Raw genomic sequence first — 7525 nt, 5'->3', positions numbered from 1 at the left:
TATCAAAAACCGCGTACACATTCTCCTACAGACTCTGACTCTGAACAAGGGCTCAATGTCACCAGGCTGCAAACTCCATCAGTGCATCCATGGCCGACGACCCCCCCCAAACCCCCCACCCTCCCGCTCGTATCTCTTCAGAGATGCAGCAATGAGGAAGCCTTTGGTGTGTTTTCACAAGTCTTCAAGGTTATTCTCACGTTTCCTCTGTAGCAGAAAAGGGCAGTCAGGAGCTGTTGTTATTTTGCCTTTTTTTGTTTTTGTAATGAACACCTTCGCGGCCTGCTTGCTGCTGCACAACCGCAACAGAAATTCTCAATCCTTCGTCGAGAAGCCCGTTCAATTATTCATACTGCTATTGCGGTGCTCTGGCAGAGAGAGTAGGAGAGGGGAAGGGAGAGGGGTGGAGGAGGACTGGAGCAGGGAGAGGAGCGGGAGGAAGAACTAGAGGGGAGTGGGTGTTTTCTAAGACAGGGGGGCTTCACAGATGGAATATGTATGTGTTCAGAGGAAGAGGATACACATCCTTATGCATCCTCTTCATCTGCATCAATTTACCCCTGCGTTAACTTAAGTTGCTCTGTTTAAATGGTATCATTATTTCTTGTCTTCATTTTCTTCTCGTCTTCACCTCATCTGGGCTCAGACTCTATGATTATTGGATGAAAACAACCTCAGAAGTCTTCATACTGACCTTGACTAAGAAATCTGTCTTTGCCTAACCCCTGCAGGAGGATGCATCGGCCAATTTACAGTTCGCTCCACACTTTACAACCCCCTGAGGGGGAGGTCTGTTAAAGGCAAGTCTTATATCTGGCCCAAACCAGCCTCTCAAACCTCTTGCCCCACTCATGAAGTATTCCTCTCATTTTATCTTTTTACCTCCCTCTTCTTCCCTTATCTTTTTATTCTCATGCCCTTTTTTTATTTTTTTTTATTCTTGTCAGTTTTCTCAGTGCAGTTGAGCCCTGTGCGAGAGCAACCCCCCCTTCTCTGGAGGAAAAGAGCGGGAACATAAGAGAGGGAAAACGATTTATGGCAAATGAAGGGAGTGCAAGGGAAAACCAAAGGAAAGAGCATGCGCCAGCCGAGCCGTGGTTACAGTGAGAGAAATAAAGATGATGGAGGTGGAGGAAGTGAACGAGGGAGGAGGGTGTAAAAAAGTCTGACAGCACAATGCAGAGGAACACTCCAAAGAGGCCAAAGCAGGCCGGTGTTTGACTCAACTATATATTTACTGCAGGGTTCAAAATGACAACAGTCCATCACCACAAATATGATCAATCACTGGAAGAAAACATATTTCTACAAGGCAAAAAAAAAAATCATTGTTTACTACAATAGAAAAGGAGACAACCATTCATGCTGCTGATCCTATATGTCGCACATAGCAGAGCAGCATGAATATCAATCACTCAGGTCATGTATTCTGTAAACAAATGGGTGTCAGCCAGGTGACCCTTATGTAAAGATGAAAACAGCAGATTTTGTAGATGCAGGTTATCATGGGCTCCTTGGAAAATCAGACTATGACATTTTGAATGCTATAAAAACAGGAAAAACTACAATTCAAATGGACAAAAAAAATGTATTTGCCATAAAACTTTAGACCTTAATGCAGCAGCTCATTAATGCAACAATAAAATGTTGCTAAGTTTTTAGAGAAAAATGTACCTGGCCCAATCCTACTTCCTAATTTTTTATCTAGATCATCTTGTGCTTTTTCCAGGTTTTCATTTGGAACAGAATGAGAAGTGTTACTGATGCGTTTATGTGTATAGATTATAGTTTTGCTAAGTTTTTTAGTTTTGTAAAACATTACAAAGCGGGAGATTTATATATTTGAAAGGTTTCTATGCAGGAACTAATCAGGTCTTAGGTCTATAGTTCTAACTGATAGATATGTAGATGTTAAAGGTTTTATATACTAATAAAAAAAAAATAAACACAATGTAGAAGATCTATTTCTGGCTCAGTCTGCCGTTTCCCTTGTTCCTACCCTTAAATAATGACTCAAACACAAACTGGTATCTTATCCCTTCCAACTTTAAGTTTTCACAACCTTAACATTATATACGTATATATTTTAGTTTGTTATTATCATGTATATTTTAGTTTGTTATTAATCTTTTTTTTTCTTCTTATTTTTGAGTAGAGTGAAGCAGCCTCATTCGGGCGGGCTGGAACCTCTGATTCAACCAGAAAAACTGGTAAATAGTAGAATAAGTCATCCAGATTCCTGAGCTATGTCCTCCTTTGTTTAACTCACTCCACAGTTTTTTTTTTTTATAGGAAATAGGTCTGGAGCCTGAGATGGGGGAAAGTCAATTTCTATCCTAAAAATTGACTTACAAATTGGAAAACTGGCTCATAGAATAATGGATCCTAAACCATGGTGAGCAACAGGTGGCTCTTTTTGCCAGTTGTTAATTCTTCTTTTTGATTTCAAAACATTTTGGTAGTTCATTTTGATCAGACAGAAAATACTTGTTTTCTTTTCTCTTTATTTTGTGGATATGTCAGAGAGAGACAGAGATAAGGATCCATCCTGTGAGAGATGAGTTATAACTCAGCAGGGCTGGAGGTCACACACACAATCCCTTCAAAAAGCATATAAAAAAGGATTGAGCAAATAATCTGAATATATGAATTTTCCTATGTGTTTTTAATTTTGCAGGAGAAGTTCAGGTTTGCATGAACTGACTTAGATGTCCCAGTGGATCTGCAGTCCTGTAGCCCACACACCAGACTGCTGTGAGCTTTACATCTTTGTGTCAACTTTAAATGAGCTTAATTAGCCAAGCAGGCATCCATTTGCAGATAGGTAAAATAGACATTTTTTCATTCTAAATAAAGTAAAAATAAAAAAATTTCTCATTTGAGAAACTGTTTAAATTGTGACATTATATGCATTTCATGAAACATCTGTTGCTGTGTTCCAAAAATTCAGCTTGTTCAAATCTGTTCTGAGCATCTTCATAACTGAAAACCCTAAACAGATTTAAAGTTCAATGCTTTTGTTGTAGTTTTACTGGATAATGAGGTTACACAGTTTTATTTTTGCTCAAATAGCTTTGTTATTTTATTTCTCAACAGCATCGAGTTTCAGTCAGATGTTCTCATGAGTGGTTTTAGTGAAGCACTCTAACCAAACATTATTGCAAACCCATGAAGAGATGAATGAGTGCAGATTTTAGACTCTTCCTGTTCTACAATTATTGTTTCTATGTAAATGAAGCACTTTGTCATGGTTTTGTTTCTGTTTCATTTTTATCTTTTAGTTTCCATTTTGTGTTATTCTAGTTATTTTTTATTGTATTTACCGGTAGGTTTCTTGGGTTTTTCTTGTTTGCCCTCTGTTGCCGTCTTTTGTCAGTCTCCTTTTCCCTAGCTCCCTTCTAGACTCCTCTGTTCACACCTGCTCCCAATCTGCTGATTAGCCTGGTCTTTGTTTCTCTCTACCATACATGCACCTCCTGCTCAGTCACTGTTGCTGGTTTGTCGGAATTTCTTTGCCTTTGTTGTGAGTATAACTGCTTCTCAGTTTTTTGCTGATTTTGTGGATTGATTGATTTATTTATTTATTTATTTTTTTTTTTGCTTCTGTTACCCCCTTTTGTTATTAAATCTGCAAGAAACCACCTTCATCTTCAGTCTCTGCGATTGGATCCTTCAAACCTCCACCCAACCTGACATAGTCATAGCTAAAAATCAGAAATATGTCACCATCTCAACACAGTGGATGTTTGATGTGGTAAGCTGCAGTGGGCCTTAGGAAAGATCTTAGTACCAACATGATGGTGGACGGTCTGCGATAGAATAATTTATGAGGTGCTTTTACAGAGGAATACACACTGGGGAGCACATGAGGGGTAATGTGGAGTTCAGTAGGACAAAGAAAATAAAAAAAAGTCTTCTAACTTTCCTGCACACCTTTCTAACCACTTAGCCACCCAAATATTTTGATTTCATAATCCCTGGTGAGAAGTGCTCAACTTGAGCTTTTCTACTTTTTTTCTCTTATATACCCACTCCTTTTCTGTATAGATTACTGTATGTAGATCACACTCTTAAAAAATGTTTAATAAAATAGATTAATTAGCTAATAAGATAAAAACCTATGAATTGATTTCACCTGTAATTGCTCTAAGAAGCTCTTAGTAGCTGTTTAATTTTTGGTTAGCTTAAACATAATATAATATAAAGTAGTTACCGTTCTGTAAAAACGGTCACAGATTTCTCACATTTTGGCATCTCAAATACGACCTGAATGATTACAATAATGCCTGTTACAAAAGTAGATTTTTTAAAAGCCAGATAAGGTCCAAAATAAAAGCAATTCCTCACTCATTTTTAGACTTATGGCAGCAGTTCCAGTTTAACTTTAACGAAAATAACAAACTTTTCAAAAAAATCCATCTGAATGAATTCTTGCCCGCTCTTCTTTGCAGGATTAACTGAGTCCCACTGGAGGATATTTATTTATTTGGTCACCACCTTACAGTACTTGTATGGGTCATATATTCTTGAACACTTCTTAATCTTCTTTTGTTTGGCCATTCAGTCGGGTATTTGCTGGTGCTTTGGAATATTGGCCTCCTGTAGAGTCAAAAAGTTAATTAAAGATTATTATTGGGGTTCAGACATTTACCTTTGGGTGTTTCTGCTGAGGAGCAGATTCATCATCCCATAAGCAACATTTTTGGACAGGCTCTTACTTCTTAAAGGTGTAGTTGAGGATTTTCGCATTTTTTTAATAAAACCTGCCCTCTCCACTTTTAAAAAAATGCACATGCACAACCCTGTACCCGCTCCTGAGAGGGAACACTTATTAAATGGGTGTCAGAGCATGCACAATCCCTTTTCTCCTTGTGCATACTCTGTTTAAAAGTTGCTGTTTTCATAGCTCATACAAGCTTAGTTTGCCTGAACGTTCGCCCTAACCCCTAAATCCCTCATTCACTATATAGAGTGGGGACTATATAGTGGATTTTATAGCAAAGTTAACTGATGATCACTGCTTTTTGCTCCATTGGTCACCTTCGTTGGAGGTGTGCAGGACCGTCCTCCTCCACTGCGTGGTGCCTGCGCCATTTTTATTATTAGTGGCCGCTGTTGGGTAGCGACAGCCTGCAGCAGGCCCTTGTTACAGCAAATCTTTGTGTGGAGAGCTCTCCATGCAAAGCATTCCGGGATTTATCTGCCTCTTCTGGGACCTTTCTTTTCTTCTTATACACTTCATAGACACTTTTTCTTTTACAACCCTCGGCTATTTTCAAAGAACCGTGGTGAAAAACGTGAGTTTCAATGACTGTGTGAAACCGTAGCCCACCACACACATGTGCCTGAAAGTGCACATCTGCGGAAAAAGATAACGGGATGAGCACGTAGGTAGGTTGGCCTTACGTCAACATATCACCTGAATGATTGACAATTAGGAGGACTACTTATTTTGATGATCCATCCGGAAAAAGAAAATCCTCCACTGTACATTTAATAAATCATGAAGATGGTGCTTTAGGCGTTACTCTGAAATATTTTGTAAACTCTTGAATAAACTGTAAATGGTAGGAATAGTTCAGTTTGATATGCAGTCTGTGGTCCTCCCTGCATACTGCTGTTTGCATGTTCAGGAAAACTATAGTGAATGATGGAGTTTATTACCAGGCTACCACTTCCTCTGCAGCTGAATATGATATCACTTTAATCCAGTTTAGTGAAGCTGATACTGTTATAGAAGTTAAATCCTGCATTTCTCTTTGCACATATTTAATCATATGATGTTTTTCCCAATACTATAAATTTGCACACAAAATAGAAGCTAACTTGAAATTAGAGAATATTAATTTGCCAAAAACGTACAACCACATTTGATGTAGTTGCATTTCTATCGCATTAAGATAGTCTGCTGTGTTATCCAACACGGCTCCTGCTGCTTGTTCTGGTCTTAGAATGTGCCGTTTCACACCTACTGAAGGAATTTTTATTTTTTTAATCCCTGTCATATTTGGTCGGTGCATGGGCTGCTGCTGTAGTGGACTTGTGAAGCCCTCTGAGACAGCTGTGTGATGCTTTTGCTAAAAATAGAGAGGAATTACACTTGAGTTGTTCAAAATAAAGAAAAAAGGAGGCCTTCATCCACCTTGAGCCCAGGCTGCCCAGGAAGCCTCATTATCCCCCCTGCATCCTTCCTGGAAGCTGCTGCTGATCAGTAAATGCCACAAGTTTCACTCCCAGCTGAGAGAGCTCTCTCTGCAGGAGGAGAGAAGAGGGATTATCCTCTCTTTTTATGTTTTTTTTTTTTTTTTTGGAGGTGGGAGTCCACTTTTAAGGGTCTCTTACAGTTTCAGTCCCTTTAACTAGTTCAAGTCTTGCAGCCCCACACCAAGCGGCCCATCAGCACTGCATCACTTCATCACAGGCCGATATTTGACACAGTGTCGGGAAATATTCTTCTCTCTGTTATTTATAGAGCAAACAGGACCAAAACCCTGAGTGCAGGATGCTGTTTTGTTACCCTAATATTAACAAGAGCAATTGCAGCAGCACCAAAGTGAAGCATGGTCTGTGTCCCGCCTCTGCCACAGGGGACAGCTTGTGAATTAATGAGATGTCAGCCAAGGTGTCACATTTTTATCCACTCAATCTCTCCGAAAGAAAATAACAACCCTCAGAGAGGAACCGATACATTGTAGCACCATGAATCTTTTCTACTTCAATGGAGTAACTCTGGAGGTCTCATCATAAAAAAATGTGTGCCCTTTTTCTGACATTTAAAGATTATCTTTAATTAGTTATGTAGATAATGTAGTTATTAACTCTGATGTGATTTGAATGAACATAAAAGGACTTAAGAACAATACTGTGATGGAAGAGGCTGAATGTGTCGTCCTTGTTTCAATTCAATTCCAAAACAATTAATCTCAAAGGCTGTAATTCTTGTAGGGGTTTCTTCAGTTAGTTGTTTGGTAGATAGATGGCTACATGGCTGTAGGAATGGTAAATGGTTGTAGGAAGGAAGCAACTGCTTTGGTTTGGTCCGCAGACGCTCTTTAGTTCTTTTATAGTCTCATAAAGAGGATGCTCATTGTTCTCCATGATCTTCTTCACTTTATAAAGCATTCTTTGTGAAATAATCTGCAGAATTTCTAGAGGAGTTCCTAGAACAGAGCCGATCTTCTTTATCAGCTTGTTGAGCTCTTTTTAAGTAGCTTATGCTGTTCTCCAGCAAACGATGAAGGAAGAGATCACACTCTCCACAGCAGACTTTTAGAAGATATTTAGCATATTGCTGCAAAGAGTGAATGAGCTTGGCTTCCTTAGGAAGTACAGTCTGCTCTGTACCTTCTTGTAGATAGCTTCCCAGTTGTGTCTCCAGTTGTTTGTTGTCGAGGTGAACAGCAAGGTATTTATGCTCCTCCACTATGCCACCTCCTCTTCATCTCCTATACAGGGGTTGATGTTAAGGATTTTTACCACTAACCCTTTGGGCAAGTGACTTTCACATTTCATTTGCCCAGAAACA

The sequence above is a fragment of the Cyprinodon variegatus genome, unplaced genomic scaffold (assembly GCF_000732505.1).
Source record: "Cyprinodon variegatus isolate N-32 unplaced genomic scaffold, C_variegatus-1.0 Scaffold126, whole genome shotgun sequence".
In the NCBI taxonomy this organism is placed as follows: Eukaryota; Metazoa; Chordata; class Actinopteri; order Cyprinodontiformes; family Cyprinodontidae; genus Cyprinodon; species Cyprinodon variegatus.
Note: the sequence above shows the minus strand (reverse complement) of the source record.